Genomic DNA, 13442 nt, shown 5'->3' on the forward strand with positions numbered 1-13442 from the left:
AGTCACAGGGGTCTTACCTTTTTATGTCAGCCTGCATGTTCATGATAAAATACTGCATAATGCAATGTTCGACTCAGGCGCCTCTCACAACCTTATGCCAAAAGCAGTCATGGAAAGATTGAACTTGGATATAACAAGACCATACAAAGACCTGTTTTCTTTTGATTCTAGCCAAGTCAAATGTTTAGGCCTAATAAAAGATTTATGTGTGTCTCTGGTTCAATATCCCAACAAAACCATTCTAATGGATGTTGTAGTCGCTGATATCCCACCTAAATATGGGATGCTGTTATCAAGATCATGGGGAGCCAAGCTCCAAGGCTCCCTGCAATTAGATATGTCATATGCCACTATCTCTGTCTTTGGGCAACCAAAAAGACTGTACAGGGAAACACTCATGAAGTATATGGTCAGCAGTGAAGAAAAGCCTCAAAACTTTCCAATATATGCTGTCCATTCGGACATAGACTCCTTCATCCTCTTCAATGACAGCACAAGCCTCTCAAACAATGACATTAGGACCGAAACACTCACACAAGAACAAAACATTGATCAAACAAGTATCACCTGCCAAACATCAATCAGCCCAACAATACACAGTATCCCTCCTCTAGTTGTCAAAGATTGTCAAAAAATGAAATTGTCCTAGAAAACAAATGGGAAAAGAAACCCCAACTCATGCTCACATTGCCATCCTATGAACAGAATTTTAAATCTCCTGTTCAGCAAGACATCCTGTGGGTCCTAGAATTTGATGGCTCAGTTAACAAGTTAGGGGCAGGAGCTGGAGTGTGGATACATAACAAAGAGAAAGACTATGCAGAAGGCAGGGCTTATAGATTGAATTTTAGATGCACTAACAATATGGCAGAATACGAAGCTCTGTTGCTGGGCCTAAAGCTAGCAAAATCACTACAAGCTCCTAAACTCTCCATCATGGGAGACTCTGATCTAGTAATTCAACAAGTAAAAGGAAATTTTGTCACCAATGACAAAAGATTGAGGTCCTACAGGTCTGCTGTAATTGAAATATTGGAGACTTTCTCTGAGTTCTTTATCACAAAAATTTCAAGGGGCCACAATCTCCACGCACACAGTTTGGCAACATTTGCCAGCACCTTCAAATTCCCACTAGAACCCAATAACTGTTTCACAGCCGAGGTCAAATACAGACCCTCTATTCCAAACAATGTCAAAGAATGGCAAGTATTTGAGGATGACATGCAAATAAACAATTTTTTAACCTTGCAACAAGAGTTCACAGGATTAAATATTGATATTGATGGAGCAAGTCAATCACAAATACTTGAGTCAGCAAGTCAATCACAAATACTTGATGGAGCAAGTCCATCACAAATACAGTTTCAACAGTCTGCTCACCCAATGTCACCTAGAACAGCAAAACAATTACTGACTCCAACCATTTTCAGCAATGAAAACATTCAGCAAATTCACCAAATTGACTGTGAAGAGATGAGAAACGCCGAAGCTGAAATCATACAACTCAAAGACAATTTCCTTCCAGTAGGCCTTACCCCATTAGAAGACATTTTTGATTCAAATGATGTCCCTAGGAAGCCAAAGATGCAGCCATTAGATGCAACAGTTCAAGAATGCAACATTGGTACTATTGACAAGCCTAAAATAATAAAGCTATCTGCCTCTTTGCCCCCTGATCAAAAGCCCAAATACATTGATCTCATTAAAGAATTTCAAGATGTTTTTGCTTGGGGTTATGAGGATTTAAAGTCTTATGATACTTCTGTTATCCAGCATACCATTCCCCTCAAGCCCAATCAAAAACCATTCAAACAGAAATTGAGAAGGATCAATCCTGTGCTCCTTCCTTCCATTGAAAAAGAATTACATAAAATGTTCAAAGCTGGTATCATAGCACCAATCAGGTTCTCTGAGTGGATTTCAAATTTGGTCCCTACAAGAAAGAAAACTGGTGAGATTAGACTTTGTGTAGACTTAAGGAATTTGAATCAAGTATCACTCAAAGATAACTACCCTTTACCCAAAATGGATCACATTCTTCAAAAAGTAGTAGGGGCTTCAAGGATATCATTGCTTGATGGATTCTCAGGCTTCAATCAAATCCTAGTGCATCCTGATGATCAAGACAAAACTGCATTTACAACCCCATGGGGAACTTTCAAGTATGTGAAAATGCCCTTTGGATTGAAAAACGCAGGGGCAACGTTTCAAAGAGCAATGGACATTGCTTTTGCAAAAGAGATTCATGACTTCTTGGTCATTTACTTAGATGATCTTACACCCTTTTCAAAATCTGACCAAGAACACTTGAAACATTTGAGACAGATTTTCATAACATGCAGGAAATATGGTATTTCCTTAAACCCCAAGAAGTCATTATTTGGTTTGGAAGAAGGGAAACTCTTAGGGCACATTATTTCAAAAGATGGCATAAGAATTGATCCGGACAGGATACAAGCTATCCTACAAATGCCTCACCCAAGGAATGTCAAGGAGTTGCAAGGATTCTTAGGGAAAATCAACTTTTTAAGAAGGTTTATCCCTAATTTAGCAGAATTAATTAGATTACTAAACAATATGCTAAAGAAAGATTCAAAGGTCAAATGGACTGTCGAAGCAAAACAAGCCTTTGAAAGTATAAAATTGGCCTTGACTCAAACCCCAGTGTTAACCAATCCTCAGTTTGACAGAGACTTTATCATTTTCTCCTTTGCCTCCCAACATACTATTGCTGCTGTTTTATTACAGAAAGATGACCAAGGGAGTGAGAAGCCTATTGCCTTTTTCAGCAGAGCTCTCAGAGATGCCCCTCTAAAGTACCAAATAATGGAGAAACAAGCCTATGCTTTGATCAAAGCTATTAAAGACTTTAGGATTTACATCCTTTACTCCCATGTTGTGGCTTATGTACCAAGTCCTATTGTCAAAGACATTCTTACCCAAGAAAACTTAGAGGGTAGGAGAGGAAAATGGATTGCCAATATACTAGAATTTGACATTGAAATAAAACCTACAAAGCTGATAAAAGGGCAAGGTTTGGCCAAATTAATGACAGAAGCAAATTTCCAAGCCTTAGATATCAACCAACTGGACAGTGAAATAGAGCTGGCGACTCCAAAGATCAATGTAGCCTTTGAACAATCTCCTTGGTACTCTAATATCTGCTATGTGTTACAAAACCTGTGTGCTCCCCCAGGACTGTCCAGAACTAAGTGTAGGTTCCTAAAAATGAAAACATCTAGATTTTGTGTGATAGATGGAAATTTACTTTGGAAAAACCATGAAGGTATATTGCTACACTGTCTAATAGAGAATGAAACTAACAATATCATGCAAGATTTCCATGCTGGAGACTGTGGTGGACATTTGTACTGGAAGTCCACTGTGGACAAGATATTGAGGGCTGGTTATTACTGGCCCACCATGTTCTCTGATGTGAAGAAATTCACAGCCTCATGCCACAAATGCCAACTGTTTGAAGGCAAAAGACAGTTGCTGCCACTTCCCTTAAGACCCATTGCAACGGAGAGACCTTTTCAACAATGGGGCTTGGATTTCATTGGGGAAATTCATCCCTCATCTTCAGGACAACACAGATGGATTTTAACAGCAACAGACTACTTCACCAAGTGGATTGAAGCTGCCCCATGCAGACAAGCAAATGATTCAGTAATCATTCAGTTTTTGGAAAACAATATACTGGCTAGATTTGGCTGTCCGGACAAGATAATAACAGACAATGCTGCTGCCTTCAGATCCAAGAAAATGGTGAACTTCTGCCACAAATTTCACATTACTTTGGGTCATTCTACTGCTTACTATCCTCAAGGAAATGGCCTTGCTGAATCATCAAACAAAAGTTTAATAAATATTATAAAGAAGGTGCTGGAAGAGAACAAAAAGAACTGGCATAAGAAACTAGTAAATGCTTTATGGGCAGATAGACTAACAACAAAAAGATCAATTGGGACCAGCCCATATGAGTTAGTCTATGGATTAGAAGCCAGATTTCCTTCATCACTAGGAGTACCGGTTATGAAGCTTCTGCAAGAAAGTCAAGCAGAGCCAAATGATATGCAAAGGAGGATTAACCAGATAATTTGTTTACAGCAGACCAGAGAACAAGTTTTCAGCAGAGTGCAGACATTACAAGAGAAACTGAAAAAGGCCTTTGATAGAAGAACCAAAGCAGAAGATTTCAATGTGGGGGACAAAGTCTTAAAGTGGGATGCAAGAAGAGAAGAGAAAGGAAAACATGGAAAGTTTGACTCTTTATGGAGAGGACCATTTGCTGTCCAAGCAGTACAAGGTAACAACACCTACTTCCTCAAAAGTCTGACTGAAACTGACTTGGATGAAGGTCCTGTCAATGGCAGGATGCTGAAGCATTATTTTGACTATTTCCCATGACTGCAACATCAGGTTCCCTTGTATATATGCAGATGTACATATTATTTCTATTTTAGATTGTAAAAATGCAGTTCCCTAAGTGATTCACCAAACAGCAAGAGGCAAATAGAATCAGAGGTCTTCCAAGAAAGAAGCACACAATTTTGACACATTAATGCAGTAAAGTTCAAAGATTTGGTATGGGCAGCTAAAGAGCAAGGCAATCTGACCTGCTGTTCTTGGTCTTTCAAAAGAAAAACCATCCCCATGTGGAGCCACTGTTGGATACCTATACCAATAGGTTTCATATTTCATGATTGGCAAGAGAAAGTCCAAATATGCTCTGCTTTGAGTTCACAAAGATCCCATATTTCCTAAAGAGAAAGAAGGTGTGTAAAGTGCTTCAAATGTTGATGACCTTATTTCAAATTTTGATGGATGATCCAACAGTCTAATCTGGATCATGCCATGTGTTCAATTTTGTGTTGTAGACTAGAGAAAGAAGTCTGTCCAAACTGTTTAATCTTGGCAGACAACTAGTTTAGGTAGAGAAGAAAAGGATCCCAACAGCTTAATCTGGGACCTTGGAAGAGATAAGGGTAGAAGTAGATAGAAAGAGCAAAAGAAAAAGCCAAGGAAAAGAAAAGGCAAGTAAGGGTCTGCAAGTCCAAATGCACCCTCCAAGAAGAAATAAAATGCTAGGCAAGTAGCTGGGTAGGTAGCTGGGGTTGCAGAAAGGTTATCCCCATCATTGCAAGATTGGTGATGGTGGGCAGCAAGGCAAAAGATTACAGCTGGGAGCATGACTAATTTCCCTCACTCCCCTCCAATTTCATTTCTAACATTCCCTCACTAGCCTGAGATTCATGGAAAAGACTAAGTTTTCATGGTGGTTCTTAATTTTTAAAAGCCACATTTCTTGTCTAAAAATCTTTTCATTTTGATCTACTCTTGAAACCAAGCTTGTTTCACATAAACTCAATGGTTTCCACATCCACTTACCCCTTCCTCCATAACTAACACTAACCCTACTATATAAATCCCTTATATCACCTTTTTTCCTAATATTACTAACACCAAGGTGTATAAATCCCAGCATTATCTACATATTCTCCTTTTGGTATTATAGCCAAGTAAATGGTCTAAGGGGACTTCAGTTCACCTGGGACTGTGGTCAACCTTGTCTTGGATGTGCTCTGACCTCTGGTTATGAGCAGAAATCCTGTCCCTCAACCCTCACCGTCTCTCTGCTGAAAACGCACAAAAGCCCCATTTTCCTATATAAACCCTTGAAAAAACCCAAAAAACCCAAAATTGGCGAAAAAACCCACTTTTTCTATAGTCCTCCGCCCAACCATTAAATTGAATATTTTATTACGCTGGCGGGACCCCTCCCCAACATGCTCGACCAGTCGGAAGGCCCGCCAGTCGTCAGATCTCCGTCGCCCGGATCTAAAGGTGGGCGGTCATTTTCACTCCCCGACCTGCCGACCTTTAGCGTCCGGGGAAATTGGTTTTGGCCATCCCGTACAGGGGACGCGTGGCAGGCGGCGGGGTTGTTCGGAGCCCCCCTCCCCATTACCGCCTTTGCCCAAAGGTGGTGCGGGGAACCCGCTTACCGCCACCCCTAATACCACTTTCCTCCCACGTCAGTTGCACGTCACCCTGACGTCACCTCGCCGGTACCCGCCCCAGCGTCCCGTGGCCCTCCACGCGGACCCACCACTGTACCCGCCTGCTACCGTGTCCTGCCACCCTGGCGAACACCTCAGCCGCCACGTCACCTCCGTACCTGGGCCCCGCCATGACGTCATGCTGACGTCATCGGCGGAAAAGCGCCAAATGCACACTTTTGCCAAATTTAACGATTTAAACGACTAAATGAGTCATTTTCGTTCATTTTCATGCGAAAGAGAAACTAGTCGTTGCCAACAGCTGCTACGAAACCTCTCACTCAGCCATCAAATTCGACAATCCGACCATTCAAAGTTCAGAATTCGACGGCACCAAGTCGCCACAACCCGGCCAGCGAGCTTCCAAGTCGATTTTCCAGGTATTTTGCCATTTCCTTCCACTTTGCCCATGAATTCCAATTCTCTGTAGAATTCACCATTAAAGACTGGTAAATTCACTTAATTCAGCTCCACCTGAGCACCTAAACCAAACCCAAGCAACTTGCCCCATCCCTAAGCCACAATTTGACATTGGAGAAATCAGTTCGCGGGTTAAAACTGCAAAATTTGCCCCCGAGGTACTTGGCATTGTTCCCTTTTGCCAAGTACAGGCCACCTGCACTCTTCCTAATAAATTATCATTGTCCCTGCAACATCCCCTTAGGCAATCCACATCCCTGAGATTTTACAGCATTTTACCAACCTGCTTACAATTTGACACTAGAAGAGGACATCACACGGTGTACAGTTTTCCTGCTGCTTAAGTCTTCAAAGACTTATCAAACTTTTACCTCTCCCTGCACACATACAGATTAAATCATGGCAGCCTCTGCATCCTCTTCCCTCAGTGTTACTCCACTGAATCAGACCAATAAGGAACTGGAGGCCTTGCCATTTATTGACAAGGATTGTCTCATCAATGACTTTGAGGGAGACAGGGACTTTTTGAAGACCTTCACTACACTGAGGGAAGACCATAAGGAGGGACTTGGTACAGATGGAATGTGGGAGTCAAACCTGCCCTATTACTGTCTCCCAGCTGTGAATGTTTTCCCTGAAATCATTCACTTATGTGCTCAAAACTATGATCTGGAGCACAGAGCTGTCAATACTCCATCAGGGAGGATCCTTTTTTATATAAATGCTGAGTCCATCAACAAGATGTTGCAGTTTGATCAAATGGAGTTGCTAGTCCCATTCTCCATGAGGTACTTGCTGGAAGCTGGTGACAAGATGACCAGTGAGGAGCTGCAAAAGGTCACCAAGAACTACATGAGAGCTGAGTGCCAGCCTACAGGGCCACCCCCTTATCTGCATGAACATTTCAATGACTCAGGCAGGCTGCTACTAGACATGATAGCCTATGTGTTAGGTTACCAAAACAGTAAGCATGTGGATCAAGCCATGCTCGTATTGCTGTCTGCTTACAGCCCACGTCAACCCCCTGCCCGAAAGTATAACTTTGCTAAGTTCATAGCCAATAGGATTCATGATCAATTGAGCAAAATGGACAGACAGGGGGTCTTCAGATACTCAGCTTACATCTACCACCTGTTCATGTTTTATCATTCTGAAGCTTTCCCATGCTACATCAGAAGGCTGGATAACAAAGGAGAGAGGAGATCTGTCATTTTCTGGACCTCAGTCTATCATGAAATCACAAATTCACCCTATACCTACTGTGAATTTGTTGACCAGTTTGTATACCCAGTCTCCTGCATGCTTATGAAGTCCCCTCCACCCAGAGTATCTAATGAGATCAAGAAAGCTTTGCAGTTGTCTAAGAAGTACAAAATAGGTGATTGGTACCTATATGAAAACCATACTGTGTTCAGAGTATATGGCTGTGAGCTCTGTCCATACAGGCTACCCAAGTATGTTCCTATGAGATTATTTGCCTTGGAGTATTACAGGCAATTGATTCAGTCAGACCTTACCCATTTCCACAGCTCCAAGAAAAAGGCACACCTTAACTTCAAAAATGAGTTGGGTCCTTTCATCATGAACAAGAAGGAAGGATGGGAATCTGCAGACCTGATCCTCAAGGACAAATATAAATTGTCATACAGTTTTCGGTGGGTCCCTTATGACCCTCAAGGTTTCATCACTGCTAGGAGAACTAAGTACAGACTCCTAGGGATTAAACACTGCCACTACCCACACATAGAAAAGTATGCCAACTTACAAGAATGGCAGCTGGACACTCTAGTTGAGAGCTTAACTGAAGAAGAAAGAATGCTTAAAAATATGAAAGAACTTGAGAAGACTATTGACCTGGACTATGTGCTCCAGGTACCTTTCAGATTGCCTCAATCAGTGGGAGGAGGGACCTCAGTTACCAGGACAGCGCCGCAGACAATCTCTACACCAGCACCAGGCTTAGATAAAGGAAAAGGAAAAATGGATGCAGAGGATGAAGCAAAAAAGGAACAGTCAGAACAACAATCACAGCAAAAAGATCAACAAACAGAGCAGCAACAAGGACAAACTGTTCTGCCACAAACTGGGCTGCCAGAAACCCCCCTAATGCAAACACCGCCACCTCAAATTGAGCCACTAACTACCTCAGTTTTGCAGACCCCAGCACATGAAGAGAGGGGTACTAAAAGGCAAAGAGAAGAGTCCACTCCCCCCAGTGGATCCTCCCACTAGCCAGAGGCCAAAAGGCAAAGGGCAGATTCCCCAGAGGTGGAAGACATCACTGAAGATGTCTTGAACGATACAGCAAAGGACAGGGAAGGCAGCCAACATACAGGGACAAGCTCCTTTTAGCAGGAGCAGAATTTACAGCTTGGTTTGGAGGTGTCATCCCCTTCTCAGCAAAGCCAGAAGCTTAAAAGTGCTAAGGATACCTTCAAAGAAATCAAGGCAGCAAATGAGTTATTGAGGGCTGAGGTTTACAAACAGTTTATAGATGCCACTCCAGCCCAGCAGGAAAGGTTGATGTCGGTCTACGACTTCAAAGAGGAAAAAATGATATTCAGCCATTTCAAACCCAAGGGGCCGCACCCAATGACAACTGCAGATTTCATCAAAACAAGGGTGGAGGTCCTGGCCAAAGACATACATCCTATGGACCAAATCGAGCTCCACAAGCAGACCGGGGAGATGGTCTATGCCACCTTGGTAGAGAAGGCCACATTAGCTCATGAGCTGAAAGAATCTTTGAAGAACACAAACACTCAACTAGACTTTGAGAGGTTGTCCTCTAAGGCCAAGGACAATAGGATAAAATCTCTTGAGGAGATTATTGTTGATCTAGGACATGACCCTAGTGATCCAACCGGGGTAAAAGCCCTCATAAAGAAAAAGGATGATGATCTAAAGGACATGAAGAAGAGGTTGAAGCTGTTACCTACAGAACACCCTCAGACAGCTGAATTGCAAAAGGAAAAGCAAGTTAATGAACAACTTGACCTCTTATTATAGCAAGATCAAAGGATCCAAGAACTAGAGAAGGAGCTGGAAGGAGCATTGCAAGACAAACAGGGAAGATCTACACTCCAAGTTCCTCCAACAGATTCCACAACAGCAACAACTTCTGGGGCAGCAGTGGCCCCCACAACAGAAGCAGCAGGTACAACAGCAGCTACAGATGCCCACCCCAGTGTAGAAGAATTAACCAAAGCTGTCAAGGCAATGGAGCTACAGGTGGATGAAATAAGGAAAGCAAAAGAAAAACTGGCAGAGATAGATGCCAAATATGACCAATCAAAGATAACGGTAGCAGAACAGGGCAGACAGATTAAGGCTCAAAAAGATAAAATAAAGGCCCTGGAGAAGGAGCTCAATCTGGAAAATACTATGGCAGAAATCAAAAGAATCCTGTGGAATAAAATTACCCAAGCTATTATCAAACAGTGGAAATCCATTAAAACAATGCATGAGCATATGGATTTAATTGTACAAGCCCAGACAGATGTCCAGAGAGCCAAGACAATGTTAGGAAACAGACCTGAGCAAGCTAGCCAATTGATAGAATTTTTGAACAGGCAAGACAAAGAGGAGCTGGCAGCCGTTGGAATCACCAACAGAACAGAGGCCATCCTCATGGCTAAAAAGGTGCTAACTCTCAGAGGTTATGTACAGACGGCAGAAAGAAAAAGTTATGAGATACAGACTGAAGTTGAAGATTATAAACTAAGAATGGGAATGCTACAAGCAAGAGGACTGCCTAGCCTGTTGAGCAGCACAGGGAAATTGATCAGCAGAGATCAATTTACAAACAGGGTGGCCGCTTACATTGAAAATCAAATCACTGCATCCAGCAGTACTTCTGAGGAAACAGTGTTGGAAATAATACTGAGAGGGGGGGTGAATCAGTATTATCAGATTAATCAAACTTTTCAAATGCCCAAAAACATATACGCTACTTCAGTTAAGTGAACCAGCGTGTACACGCTACTGTGACGAAGTAAAACAGCGTATAAGCAGAAAACTCACAATTTAGTTGGCTTATTCTTCAATTAAGTGCATCAGGACATTATTCATCATATTAACAGTAAACATGTGCAGTATAACAGAACAGATAAAAAGCCACACACATGAACACCAAGATATAAGGTGGAAACCCAATGTGGGTGAAAACCACCTGCTGCAAGTTGTCTCTATCTTTCTTAATATGAAACTTCAGTTTACAATCTTTTGTACTGGTGCAGCCTTATACCAGTACGCAGGCTACAACCTGCAGAAGGCTTCAACCTTCTCTCGTTCTCCAAACTTCCTTGGAAGGGAGCTCCAACCCCCTTTTTCTTTTGTACTAGCCAAGATACTAGTACGTAGGTGCTGACCTACAATCTTCCTTCTTCCAGGTATCACTTTTCATACATTTTCAGACTTGGATATTCCTGAAGCACAACATTACAATCTGAAGACCACAATTCATTCAATTTTCACAACAGATCATTGAAGCATAAAACAACCCAACTTTGAATCACTGAACCACTGAACCCTGTCAATCACCAGTTACCAGAACACAGAGCAGACTACAGAACTCTGTAATAACAGTCAGACCCCACTGTAAACCCAAATCAAGCTTCAAAAGATATACGCTACTTTAATGAGCAGAAACCGCGTATACACGCGCTTTTACCGAAGCCAACCTGCGTACAGATCTAAAAATAAACTTTCTCAATTTGCAGCTGTACCAGATATTAGTTAGACTCAGAACGTAACATTGCGACAATATGCAGATCTAGAAATACGCATAATCAACCATATCATGATAGTGCATTTCAAACCATTTGATCCCGATCTCTCCTTAGATCTAGTTCTCCATCAACCGATGAGATCTCTCCTTAGCTCAGATCAACCAACTCAGAACCTGCATATCAGATCTCTTTCTCTCTTAGATATTCATGCCTTGTCGAAAGATGATCTTTGCCTAATGATCTTCTTCTCCTTATATAGCCTTAGGCCTTTCTCAATACCAAGAGCCAAAACCATAGTAACACAATACCATCAACTTTAAAACTAGGGATCGACACGCCCGTCGAGACATAATGGTCCGAAATCATAGGCACAACTTCCAAGGTCTAACCACCATGAACCAAAGGAACCTTTCCACATACACGCGCTTTTTCTGAATCTAACTTGCGTGTACACGCGACTTGGGCTTAACGAAAGAGCGTGTATGAGCTTTCTTGCCATGCTGTACTGAGATCTGTCTTCTGATTAAGTTGCCATCACCTGTACTAACCTTTGAGCACCTGTACCATCCACTGAGTGAGTTGCCATCAAGGACAACACTTGAACCATAATGCCAACAATCTCCCCCTTTGGACTTGATGGCAACCACCACACCAAGTCACTCTCCCCCTTTGACATCAAGGGCAAAGGGAGGACCAAGATATTCTCTTCCTTGGTAATCCTTCTGCTGTCCATACTGCTGTCCATACTCCCCCTGAGTACATGCTGAAATCTCCAAGTGTGCTCCCCCTTTGTGAATGCCAAAGAGTACCAATCTATCCATCCTGCTCACCAAGTGCTGTTCATGCTCCCCTTGACTGTAGGCAAGATCTGCAAAAGATGTTCTTCAAGAAGAACATGACTCTATACATCATAAAAGACCTTCCTATCACCAAAGACTCATACATACATCCATTTCTCAACTAAGTGAGGATATACAAAAAAATGACTCATCCACCAACCAATACATGAACATTTCATCATTCATCCCAGGCATAGTGGGGAAACCAACAAAGGCCGTTACATGACCTTGACACCATAAAAGAGACAAGAGAGATACATGACATAGAGACAACAGATCTAGACCAAGACTTAGGAAAGACATCAGCAGCATCTGATAAACATCTTGTTAGATCAGCAACTAGAATTTCTTTCTGAGCTCCTTCTCCTGAAACCAACAACCAAAACATCTGAATGCCAACAATGCTTTATGAGACTTTTGAGCTGCTCCCCCTGAACCTGTGCCTGTTGCACTCCCTGAAACTGTGCCTGAATAATTCTGACATTCCTATTGCTGTTCAGAACTTCAGAGTTTTCCCTTGCTGTTCAGAACTTCATATACGCGTTTTCTCCTGTATAAAACAGCGTATGTACGCGGATATTCTTTCTGCAACAAGCGTCCAGCATACACGCGACTTTCCCACCATGAATCCGCGTGTATACGCTCATATCCCTTCCGTAACCTGCGTATACCAACTTTTCTGTAGAACAAACAAATTTCAACAACAGGATGAAGCATCAACTACTCCCAGCTTTTGTCTGAGATATTCAAAAGTTTCCCTGGGCAGTGGTTTTGTGAGAATATCAGCAACTTGCTCCTTAGAAGGAACATACTCCAACTTGACCTTCTGCTCAAGCACTTGTTCCCGAAGAAAATGGTACTTGATTGGTATGTGCTTGGTCTTTGAGTGCATGACTGGATTCTTTGAAATGCTGATTGCACTTGTATTATCACATAAGATAGAGACAGGTGGAGTGCAAGTGATTTGAAAGTCCTGCAAGGTCTGCATCATCCAAAGAAGTTGTGTGCAACAAGATGCTGCAGCCACATATTCTGCTTCAGCTGTAGATAAGGCAATCGAACTTTGTTTCTTGCTGAACCAAGATACTAATCTGGAACCCATGAAGAAAGCACCTCCACTTGTGCTTTTCCTATCATCCACACTTCCAGCCCAATCTGCATCTGTGTAAGCATGAAGAGTGAGATCTGTATTTCTAGGATACCATAAGCCATAGTTTTGGGTCCCTTGAAGATATTTGAAGATTCTTTTGACTGCCTGAAGATGAGTTTCCTTTGGGTTGGCTTGAAATCTTCCAACCATTCCTACTGCATGTGTAATATCTGGTCGAGTACCTGTCAAATAAAGCAAACTCCCAATCATGGATCTATAAGTGGGTTGGTGGACTGCTGCT

The sequence above is a fragment of the Pinus tabuliformis genome, chromosome 4_1, assembly GCF_031772625.1.
Source record: "Pinus tabuliformis cultivar Carrire ecotype Pingquan chromosome 4_1, CPIR1, whole genome shotgun sequence".
In the NCBI taxonomy this organism is placed as follows: Eukaryota; Viridiplantae; Streptophyta; class Pinopsida; order Pinales; family Pinaceae; genus Pinus; species Pinus tabuliformis.